Consider the following 13,312-nt stretch of genomic DNA (forward strand, 5'->3'; position numbering starts at 1 on the left):
TTTCATATTCATTATAGGACCAAAAATATTGACTAAGAAAAAAATGAGTAAGGAAATATACAAACACAACCATAATTTGGTCTGTGTCTTAGAGTATCCTCAAAATGTAAACTAGGAACTTGGCACTTTCTGCAAGACACGCTAGAACAGGTGACATGGCTCATTTGATGTTCAGATCTCAGGAGAACTATGGGAGGTCAATGAATTAAGTAGAGGAATGAAAAAGTTAAAATGGTAATCAAGTTTTAAGTGGACTTCAATAAAAATAGATTAGAACCAGGTGTTTAGGCAAACACCTATAATCCCTAGCATTCAAAAGGTAGAGGTAGGAGGATCAGAAGCTGAAAGCCAGCCTACACCGCAGAATATCTGTAAGACAAACCAATGAATAAACAAGTAAATAAGAAATATAAAATAGATTAGAATGGATTAGGTGGGGAAACCCTGGTAATTCCGTTTTAAGAAGTAGGTTTGAACGTTTGTATCCATATAGAGATGCCTGTTAAATCTTTCTGATTTTGTTTTTGTTTTGTTGTTATTGTTGTTGTTGTTTGATCATAGAAAATAATGAAACATTATTTTAAAAAGTAACTACCTTATGATTGAAATTATGTGTATAAGTGTCAGGGCCTAGTTGTTCAACTTTCTCCAAGACCAGCATTAATTGTCTGGTGATGAAATGTGATAACTGATGTGTTTTAGGATTCTCTGGAAGTCTATCAACAAATATGTGACAAACTGATAACATCAAAGGCCTGATCTGGAATACAGAGCAAGTTGAAGGAATTATTACTTAAGTCAGAGGTAGCTCTTTGATGCCCAAGTCATTTGGGTTCCATAAAGGTCAGAAATAAAGGTTGAATTCTTCGCAAAGGTAAGACTGACTTTTAAGGTACAGTGCTGATCTTGTCCTTGCAGACCTGTCCATCACCGCTGGCCAACCTCAGTACGTTCATGATATAAAAGTGCCTGTAATGCCAGCTTCAGCAGGGCTGTCTTATGCCACAACAAACTTTTAAGACAGGAAGCCACACAGAGATCTCCATGCCTTTAATGGGAGAGGAGATGGACAATTCATGAGTCCTCATCTCCAATTTATGTTTTATGAAGAGGCTCAAAGATCCAAGGATGAAATTGGTACAGTCTATCTTTTTTTTATTCTATCTTTTTTTTTTTTATTTCATCAGTGGTCCATGACCCCATGTAATCCTCACGATAGTGATAAGCATTTCAATGACATTGGTTTCATCAGCGCACATTAATTCTGTTTTAATCCAAAAGCCAAATTAACAGAAATTTTGGTTCAATTCTCTATGAGGTAATTGAAGTTGTCTACAAATTTGTCACTCTCAAAGAAGACATAACTAATCAGTCCTAGATAGAAATGAGAATGAATCCTAAATGAACCATCAAATATTGAAGAAATCTATAAAATCATCATTGTTGTGGGCAGTTCTCCAGAGAGGGAGGTAAACCCAGAGTTGAGAATATCTCCTTTTGAATATTCATGATGATGATAATGATAGTGACAGTGATGACAGTGATGATGATGGTACAGAAAGAAAATAAAAGTAGAGAAAGCAAGGAAACATTAAAGAAAGGAAAGCATGAACTAGGGAAGAGATCGGCAAGTCAAGTTGGGTCATGCATAGGTACTTTGCTGTACACAAAACGCACACGAAATAGCATCCAGTTACGCTTCTCTGAACTCTAAGATCCATCTGTGCTACCATCTGAACACACATGGCTCTCCAAAACATGTACATTGAGAAATTCTCAATCCCAAGGTGATGGAATTGGGAGGTAGAGCCTTTGTTAGAAAAGTGAATCAGGGACGAAACTCAAACTGCAATCAATGGATTAGTGCCATGGTGTATAAGAAGTCTAAGAATGGTTCCATGTTTATTTATCCTGTGAGGACACAGCCAACGCCACACACATTATTCTGAAGCTCTGATCTTAAGCCGTCCAAACTCTAGAATCTTGAAAAAACAATTACGTACTGGTTTAAACCTACACAGAGTCTGGTAATTCTGTTGTGGTTTAAAGACACTAAGAATTGATGCTATGGGGGCTGCTGGTGAGATGGCTCAGCGGTTAAGAGCGCCAACTGCTCTTCCAGAGGTCCTGAGTTCAATTCCCAGCAACCACATGGTGGCTCACAGCCATCTGTATTAGGGATCTGATACCCTCTTCTGGTGTGTCTTCTGAAGACAGTGACAGTGTGCTCACATACATAAAATAAATAAATCTTTAAAAAAAGAAAAAAAAGAATTGATGCTATGTCTCATATAGCAATAATCACATACTGTAGGAATGTTCACAGTCGGCTCCCTCTCCAAATTCAGTCTTTGCTTTGGATCATTTGCTCCCTTTACCAAATTGGTTTTAGTTCACATTAAAAAAAATATAAGAAGTATCCTCATGTTTAAATTTAGTTTAGTGAATGGTGGGTTCTGTACTGTAAGTCTCTGGAGGGGAGAGTCTTCAAGAACAGATGTCACCGTTGACCCACAGTGGACTTACTACCTAAGACACAGCCATGCAACCAGAGACCTTTATAGTTCACAGAATTTCTGAGACTCACATTGTTCTGCCATTCCATGGTATAACTCTCTGTGCATTCCCCCCGACCCAAAGAAATGCGTATATATTTTTGTAGACTTAAAATTTGAAAATCAGATAAATGAGTTTGTGGTGGTTTCCTTAATCATCATTACAAAAATGATCCATGTCCCAAATAGCTAATTTGCAAACCAATTATTGGAGCTCGATTATTTTGGAAACAGATGATCATCATCTTGACTCTCTTTTGATGTTTATTTGCATATCATTTTGAAATCTTCAGATCTCTGTATATGATAATATACATCTATCTATCTTACAGTAGCCAGTCTGACCCTAGAACAGTGTAACTGAAGGTCATTACACACATGCTTCATAGGTTTTACATCTTGCAGTGTGCACAGAAAATGTGATTTTAGCCCCAGTGTGATTTACCAATCTGGCATGGACATCTTTTAAACATTGTGTGGTATAACATTGCTTCTGAACACAAGGCGTATTTACGACCTAAATATTCAACCCGGGAACTTCCTTATTTGTGGCACTTCATATCAAAGCAAACAGACTGAGAAATGAGTATTCCAAATAGATAGTAATGTTTTTAATAACTTGTAGCCCGGTGCATGAATGCCATGCTGATAAGTGCAAACTGGCTTTTACGACCCTCAAATCACATTCAGATGCTTCCTGCAGAGTTCTTTAATCCACTCACATCATCTCCTTGCTTTTCTTCTCGTATGAAAATGTCACCTAAAGAGTAATGTTTTTTAGAAACTTGTCTATTTATATCATACGTCTTCATATAATTTCTCTGTCAAATTCTACTTTGGAGACATAGAGGTTTTGGGGTGTTCATTACCATTTGTGACACTATCACTATAAATAAATACAGGGTCTCTGGTAATTATTCTCTGATTATTCAAAATGTCAAGTTTTATCTATTTCATGAAGACAGAATTAACTGACTCCTTTATTATTAATTGATATTATGCTTATCTCAAACCATCGACATAACCACAAAACCACTGCAAGGATGAGAAAAATCTCACTGAAATTTTAACAGAAATATGGTAAGTTCTCTTCACCTTTCCATAGAAACTAAAAAATTAAAATAAAAATCCAGTCATTTAGGGGCTCTAATTTGGTGTTGTAATCTACTTTAGAAAAGGTTGCCAAGAAATAAATGCATGGTTTTGGTTTATGAAAACTGAATTTGAGTGAAGAGATTCTATCAATCCTGGAGAGACTCAGAATTGTTCTGCATAGGAATGATCACAACAACTTGGCCATGTGGACAAACTCAGAAGGCTAAAGGAATAAGAAAGAGAGTTGGAAAAGAATTCCACAGTAGACAGTGCTTAAAAAAAAAAAAAAACATATGTTTTCTCTGAAGCCATATTTGAAAATTGGGATTATATTTATATTCTTAACATAGATAGATGTCATTGAAATATTTAACCAGATGTTTGAAAGCCATTTGCCCCAAATTGAGGGGAAAGGGGGACTATTAAGAAATCAATTAAATTAATTAATTTTATAAAAAATGATATGTGTTTATAAATAGCCAATGAGAATGTAAACTGGTACAGCCATGATGAAATTTAGTATGGAGGTTTATCAAATGCTTACTGAGCGAGCTAAGGGGGTTAAGGTCTTTGCTGACAAGCCTGGGTTGGTGGCTACCTTTCTCCTTTGACAGTTTGTGGTAGATATCCAGTACTATGAACACTAGTTAGTCGGGCTGAAGGGACTATGTTAGGCAACAGCTTGACTTGTGCAGATTTAGTGAATTGTGGAGGTGTTGTCTACAGCAATAGAGACTCTCTCAGTATGTGGAGAGCAACCAAGAGCCATGGCAATAGCCGCAGTTGTTTGAGGATTTCCATGGGACCCCTTTGGGCAACAATTTCATTAAACGTAACTCATTCCTAGCACTGAAGGCTTAATTTGGCGATGAGAGATGTCTACTTGGGCCACTGTCCATCTAAGTATAGATTTATAAATATAGATTTATATAGGTAAAATATAGATTACGTCTATGTTTTAGAAAGTTTCTATTGCATGAGGTTTTTATACCCTCTCTCTAATGGCCCTTACTTTTAGCTCTCCCAACTGCTCCCAGTTTAATCTTCCCAGTCCAGTTCCCCATGCATCTACAACTATCTATTCTATTTCCCCTTCCTAGATTGATCCAGTACTTCCCCATAGTCCCTTACTGTGAACCTAACTTCTGTGATTGTATGGATTTTAGCCTGCTTATTGAAGACTTAACAGCTTATAGTCAAGTATAAGTGAGTATATAACTTATGTATCTTTCTGGGTCTGAGATACTTCATTCAGGATGATTTTTATTCTAATTCTATCATTTACCTCTAAATTTTGTTTTTTTTAAACACTTGTATAATAATCCATTGTGTGACTGCATCACATTTTCTTTATTTATTCACTGATTGGCAGACATTTTGTTTCACTTTCTGGGTATTACGAATAGAGCAGCAATGATCTTGGTTGTGCAATAGTCTTGATGGGACGGCATTGAGTTGTTTAGGTATATGCCCAAGAGTAAGCTAACTGTGTGTTTAGGCAGACCTATTCCCAGCTTCCTGGTGACCTGCTATACTGATTTCCATTATGGCTCTACGATTTTGCACTGTCACCAGCAATAGGTGAGTGCCCCTCTCACTCCACACCCTCACCATCATGAATTCTCATTTGCTTTATTGATCTTGATCATGCTAATGGATAGAAGGTCAAATCTCAAAGTAGTTTTGATTTCATTTCTCTGACGACTAAGGATGTTGAACATATCGTTAACTGCTTCTTATTAAGATCTCTTTCCCCTCTTTAGGATATTCTGTTTAAATCTGCATCCTATTTTTAATTGGGTTACTTATGTTCTTGATTTTATTTTTTTGGTTCTTTATATATTATAAAAATTAGCTCTTCATTACATCTTTGCTCATCCTGTAGCCTGCTGCTTTGTCCCAAAGATGGTGTCCTTTGCCATACAGAAACTTTTGTGTTTTGAGAGGTCCCATTCATTAAGTTTTGGTCTTGGTGCCTCTACTATTGGTGGTCTGTTCAGAAGTCCATTTCTTGTGTCAATGAATTCAAGACGGTCTCTACTCCCGCCCTCACCCCATTCTCTTCTATCAGGTTCAGGGTATCTGGCCTTATATTTAGGTCTTTGAACCATTTGGAGTTGAGTTCTGTGCAGGGTGATAAGTATGGATCTATTTGCATTCTTCTACATCCAGCTATCCAGTTTGACCTGCACCATCTGTTGAAGATGCTGTTGTTTTCTCCAGAGTGTATATCTGACTTCTTAACTAAAGATCAGAGATGTCCATAGGCGTGTGGCTTTATATTTTGGACATCCATTAGATTCTACTGATCAACATGACTGTTTTTATGTCAATAAGGTGATTTTTTTATATTACGACAGCTCTGCACTACAATTTGAGATTGGTGATGGTAAAAGTTCCAACACCTCTTGAATTATTTAAGATTGTTTCAGGTACCCTGGGGTTTTGTTTTGCTTGGTTTGTATTTTCATATAGGGCTGAAAATTCCCCTTTCAAGATCTTTGAAGAATTTTGATGGATTTTTGATGAGGATTGCCCTGAATCCATAGATTACTTTTGGAAGCATGGCCATTTTTAGTATATTATTTCTACAAATACATGAGCATGGAAGATTTTTCTATCTTCTGATATCTTCTTCAATTTCTTCCTTCAATGTCTTAAAAGGTTTATTATTTAAAAAGATCTCACTTGTTTGATTTGTTTTCTATGATATTTTATCATTTTGAGGCTATTGTGAATGGTATTATTTTTCTAATTCCTCTCTCAGACCACTTGCTTTTTGTAAATAGGAAGGATACTGATAATTTTGAATTAATTTTGTATTTTGGTACTATGCTGAAGTGTTTACCAGATGTAGTAGTTTCCTGGTGGAAGTTTTGGGATCACATATGTATGAAAGAACATCATATACAAATAAGGACACTTTGACTCTTTCCCTTCTTACTTGCACTTCCTTGGTATCCTTCAGTTGTTTTATTGGTATAGCGAGGGCTTCCAGTGTTATATTAAATAGGTATGAGGAAAGGGGGAAACCTTGTTTGTCACATTCCTGATTTTAGTAGAAATGCTTTGAGTTTCTCTCCATTTAGATTGATGTTGGCTGAACCCACCTGTTTTTAACGCATGCAATGTTCAGATGTTTCTGTATATTGTGTTTAATCACTTGCCTTTTCTTTTACAATTGAAGTCAATTGTCGTTTATTTTTCCATCCATGTGAAAAGGCAGAATGTCCAATGATATGGTGGTTAGTGCAAACCCATGGTAATACAATGCCTCGAGGACCTTCCCAGGGTTGTAGGTCAGCAGGACAATTTGGAAAAGTTTATTAAAATCTTTTTGTTTTTATAGTTCTATTTAGGAAACAAAGAAAGGATCAGGCTGAATGGTCTCCTGCTGACATTTTGAATGTGGCATGTTGATATATTTTTGGCTCGGGGCATTTATTACCTTGTGGCATTTTGCCTCAGCTGTTCCTCTGCACAAAGGGATAATATACTGCATAATTAATTCAACACAAGCCTGCCCCTACCACACCTGGCTGTTTAAAAAATACAGAGCACAGGTACTAAATCCTTTTAAAGGACTAAAATCATACTGAAGTAATGAGAAAGACCAAATCAGAATAAATCAGGCAGCATCGACACAACTCAGTTTTCAAAGGTGAAATTCCAATTAAATAGAGTCATATATTTTAAAATTAATCTAAATTACCTATTTCTTGTCAGGAGTCACTTGGTGAACACCCTACCAGGTTGTCATATTACATATGACATTGACAATGAGAACTATAAACAATACTGTGAAACCCTTGGCTAGGAAGTAGTTGTATTGCATAATTCTACTTTACTAGTACCCATGAACATCACATGTGATGGACATTTTCCCCTAGACTTTACAGACAGAGGCATGGTTCCTAACACCACTGAAAATTTCCATTCATATTGACTTACTAGAAAGTCTCCTAGATAATGGCAGAAAGCATCTCTATAAGTTCTTTCCAAACCAATTTGGAAAGCCATCAGAGAGTTTCAAAATACATAGCCAAGGAAAAGGTAAACATATACCTAACATAGTTTACATCTTTCATCTTCTACTTTGACACCTCTGTCATAGACATATGTGAAGACATAGACATAGATGAAGAATCCACATGAATTAATATTTGGAACTCCTTTCCCCAAGTAAAGATGTACCTAATCATGATACTTGGAATATCATTACTTTAGTGCTTCTCCAGACGTCAGAAAATCAATTCCTCTCAGAGTTTAACTGTTATACCAAAGATTGCAATGTCTTAATACTGAGATGGACCTGTGATAGAACCTCCATCTAACACATCTATCACAGATCCTTTATTCCTGAAGAACAGTGTTTTAGCTGCACATCTGAGACAGTACTGACTGAAATTTCGATCTCTGTTACTGTCACTCCAGTTGCTGAGCTGTGGCTTCTACTACTATCTGAGGCTTCTGCTTACTTGCTGACCTTTGGGGGACACATACCATATGTCACCTGTATGTGTTGTTTATCAGTTGTGCTGTAGATGGTCTAAGCCACCATTGTTTCTTTTGCAAGCATGTATACAAGGGCCCTAAAAACTCCATAGAAAACACATTGAGAAGAATTGTCCTAAAGACTGAGCAGTGGGACAGTTCAATATTTGAGACATTATTGAAATGGGTAGGAGGCATGATGAACAGTGTGTTAAGACACCCAGGGCTTGTTATGGCAACCAGGCAAAATGCTTACTGTATGGGGACTGTTCAACTCCTGTTTAAAGGGCACCTCGACTAGAAAACGGGCAGGCAAATTGGGGCATACCCCTACATTCTCGCTTGAAAAAACTTTAAGCGAATTAAAATATACAAATAATGTAGCTGTTTTTATAATGAGTGGTTATATTAAATAAATATGGTCATATGTATACAAACAAGCTCTTTACATTTGCTTGTTTGTGATAGGACAGAGGGTAGTATAACTGTCTTTATTGGTTTAGTCTGTTTATGGCATGGGACATGGGGTCAACCATATTTGAGCACACTTAACAGGTAAAGTGATAGTGGCTTTGGGCACATCCCATTTAGTCAGAAAGGGCGGTAAGGGTTCTCTGCTGAGATAGGCAATAACTACAAAACAGTGATAAGGCAAAGCTTGGGAGGTAGGAAAGAACTGGACTCAGAGATGTAGTCACAGACTAATTCACGTGAAACAGAACTTACTGATGTGGTATTGCTTAAGTTAGTCTTACTACAAACTGTATTAAGGTCAAAAAAAAGTTAAAAAACATAGAAATCTAGATATCTTTACATTTAAGATTAGAAAAAAAGACAAGCTTTTCCAAAATGAATAAAAACCACCAAATATTTAAGATGATTAATTCAAAGGCCTTGAGGGAAAGAAAAAGTGGAAAGAAAAAGGCACAGATGTGTGAGTTCCCAAACTATAAAATGGTTATGTAGAGTATGGTCTGAGAAGACATTTTCAATGTTGAACATCTCTAGAAACCCCATCATTCTAATACTGGACAGAGTAGCTGTGAAGAATAAGATGATATAAACAAGCAGGAGGAATTAGTTGCAGCTGGGTGTTATGAGAACCTGTCCAAAGGACTTTACCAAAGAGAGAAAAGGGTTTTCTTATGTTATAGGCAGTTAATTTTCACTTAGTGAAAAGCATGTGGCACAATAACTCAAAAAAGGTGTATACAGTGAGTCAGAGCATCTATTTAGAGATAAAATACTCAACAAAAACATTTTCAAGCAACAATATATATATATATATATGTGTGTGTGTGTGTGTGTGTGTGTGTATACATACATACATATATATTACTATAATTTTATAATATATGTAATATATCATATATGAAATATATAATATATAACACATAACATTTATATACAATATATAATATATAATAAATGTCACATTATATATTACAGTATATAATATATTATTGATTGATACTGTACACACACACATACTTAGTTTTGAGCAAATAAGTCAAAGATTTTTGTATCTTTGTTCATGTTTAATTCAGAACACACTGAAATGTAAAAACATATAAAAAGAAATGTGAATGTGAAGCATCAAAACAACTCCAGTTTGATCCACAGTGATACAGAATGAATTCAATTAATGAACAATGAATTCTACACTCCCAGTTATAGAGGTTTTATTCATGAAAATAGAAGACAAACATTACAGGCATAATAACTTTAAAATTGATAAATAAGACTAAATTTATAAAAAAAAAACCATTATTTTGTTAAGATTTTCCTCATCTTATTTGACCAGGCTCTGTAATTAATATGGAGTCTCACAATATCAGTGCTCAGTTGATATTTATAAAATTAATAATAAATAACTGGCCTAGAACTACCTGTGACTTTAGGATCTATCTGATACCAGATATAAATAATATATTAGACACTATTAATGCTAGTGTCCTGAAAGACATCAATTTTTCACTGAATATAGTGTTCTCTAGTAGAAAACATAATTTACATTTATAAGATATTTTATCTCTAAATATATGCTCATTAAAATAATTCATTTTAGTTGATAAATTCTGTGTGTACTATAGTAGAATTAAGAATATCACTATGGTAACTATTGAAATATATCCCATAAACACAGGTGTGAGTAGGTGAAAGGACTTCTGGGGTTCAAAGAATTAGTTTGAGAAAGGGTTAGCCAGCATGGAACTAAAGTCAGCATGTGTGGTTTAGCTAACATCAATGGAGTTCTCACTCTGAACAGCAAAATCTTACTTATTGTAAATTTCTAAAATTATATATTAATTATATATTATATATTAGCTATAATATATAATAAGTATGTTATATATACATGCATAAAGAGAGAGAATGAAAAGACATAAATGAAGCTATTTGAATGTGAAACTTCAAACTGAACTGCAGTTTTACCTGAGATGCATTTAGAGCAATAATGATATGTAAGAATATATGCACTCCTAAACATATGATCCTTTCTCATATGGTCTTCTTATTTCGTGATTTAGACACTTCCCCAACAATGCTTGTCTACAACTAAACAAAACACCCAACAGTTACCCATGCTAAACATGGTTATTGTGCTAGAGGCAGCAAAATTGAGATGCTTCTTCAAAATCTCATATAATAAAATGATGGCTTGATGAAAACTCTAAATGATTATCATTTGAAGGCACTGTGTTTGGAAGTAAACATACCCCCCTTTTTTTTCTGGGTGGCAATACAAACAATTTCTAATGAGTAACTATTAACTTACATAGATATTTGTGGATGTAAGTATGAACTTCTCTCTGTTTAACAGAGCGTTAAGGAATGAATCAGTCTCTTAGAACAATGACATAGGAGACTGGAGAGGTGGCTCTGGGGTTAAGAACACTTACTACTTTTATAAAGGACTTGCATTCAGTTCTCAGAACCCATATCACTTATTTAACTCACAACTGCCTGTTACTCCAGTTCCTGGGGATCCAAGACCCTCCTCTGATCACTACTGGCACCAGGCATATATGTACAGGCACTCACACATATACAAAACAAATAAAAAAATAAAATATGAAGTGTAACGATAGTTTATTCTAGAATTTTAATGCAGCACTAATTTCTAAAGCATGGTTTGAAAAGCTATCTAAAAGATGATGTTTATTTTCATGAAAGTATTTTCTTTGTTTAAAAATCTCCTTCTATACCAGAAAAACATCTGCTGTGTCCAGAGGCCCTAACACTTCTGTTCAAACAGTTTTTCAGAGAATGAATGTGTCAGAGATTCCTTGACCAGATACCAGTTCTCTCCTTGTATTATGATAATACATTCTGAGCAAAGGAACAGACTTGCCAAGTTGAAAAAACCACTAACTTTTAAAGTTGAATTATGTCTTCCTTAGGTACTAACATCCAGTGTGTAAAGTTATCATGCGTATTGTGAGAATGATGAAGGAGATGCAAAGGCACATCTGGCATCATGGTTTCCACAGGCAACATCAATGCCTAGCTTAACACATGCTGCAGAGACCACAGGACTCTTCTTTGTTAGTGTGGTACCATCCAGGCATTGGATATTGCTGGTCATACATGTTAACTTACACACATATACACACCACACACACACACACACACACACACACAGTGCATATTGCCACACATTCAGTTATTCATAGTACCAAGGGAAATAACATAAACTCTTTGAAGGCTCGTCTGTAAAATTTGCATAATGACTGGAACTCTGTAAAAGAAATGTACTTGGGCTCAGTTAATATCTATTCAGTGCTTATGAGTTTATGGCAAACTGAACATTGAAGATTACTGTTAGCCACTGTTATCATTTATCTGGCTCCTCTAACCTCAAAAGAATGAGATTCTTCATCAGTATCCTAGCGTGGTGCTCTGAGCTCTTCACAAAAACCCCAGGGTATACTGCTGCTCAAACCATAGCTTCTGCCTTTCCTCAAAAGACTAAGTCCTATAAAACAGCCATCTGGTCAAACTGATGAGTATAATTCTTCCTGTGCCAATAATCCTTCCTGTTGGAGTTTCAGAAGCTACATTAACTAACGCCAAAACAAATTAATAGCCAAATACTTTCACCATTCCCATTAAGCATTACTAAGATACACTGTTGTCTTCCACTCATAGTACTTTTCTCACTGAAAATCAAATATTAAGTTCAAGACATAAAATTAAGTTGCCTATATTTATATTTTTATACAAGACTGTTTGGTCTTTTACCTTTCAATATTAGTAAAAATTTTTGCCATTGTCTGTGGTCATATGCCAGATCAAAGTGTCTGATCTCAAAATTAGTAAAATTTATCATCATATAATTTGCATCAAAACATTAATACTTTATATAATTGTTGACCATTCAGGTCAATATTTTAGTGGTCGTTTGTATACTATATTTATACTGTAAACTCTGTTCTCATACATGTAAGATACCCTAAAAAATATCTATAACACTGGATGAGAACATGAAATGAAAACATTTCTCTTTTATTATCTAAATTCTCATGTAAGTAAAGCATACCCTAAACTTCTGTTTCTGTTTTCTCATTATTGATAAAAGCTTCAAAGATTTTTCCAACAAATTATAACATTGGTAGTTATTTTCAGAACCCAGAAAATTGGATCAATAAAAAATAAATTCAGGAAGATGACTACTTGGAATTTAACCTCTATGAAACAACACACACACACACACACACACACACACACACACACACGGATACACACAAATCTGAGAGAAAAAAGAAACTATGTTAACTTTAAGTAGATGCCTGAATGGGTTACAATCAGTTCTTGTTTTCCTACCTTTCTAAAATGTATATTTATTATACAAAGTGTTGGACTTATTTCTGAAATATTATTGCAGATATATCATGAACTTTGGTCATATTCACCCCAGTTGTCTTCTATTGATCCCTCAATTTCTGCTGTATTCTTTTCTCAAACAGTTCTTCTTTGGTAAATAATCATATCATCTATCCCACATCAATGCATTCATATATCAATTAATCAATCACCTGGCAATTTGCACATCCACCTAGCCACCCACCCATCCATCATCCATCCAACCAGCCATCCATCCATTTGTCTCTCTATCAATCCATCATCCATCATCCATCCATCCATCCATCCAACCATCCATCCAT

The 13,312-nt window shown here is 35.3% G+C and overlaps 1 protein-coding gene across 1 annotated transcript in view; it reads right to left on the minus strand.

The window, feature by feature from the left end:
• Pcdh15 (protocadherin related 15) overlaps nucleotides 1–13,312 on the minus strand; it is a 537,968-nt gene that overhangs the window by 355,670 nt on the left and 168,986 nt on the right. The window lies entirely within an intron of this gene.

Source organism: Grammomys surdaster, unplaced genomic scaffold, assembly GCF_004785775.1.
Source record: "Grammomys surdaster isolate TR1022 unplaced genomic scaffold, NIH_TR_1.0 237, whole genome shotgun sequence".
NCBI classification, from domain to species: domain Eukaryota; kingdom Metazoa; phylum Chordata; class Mammalia; order Rodentia; family Muridae; genus Grammomys; species Grammomys surdaster.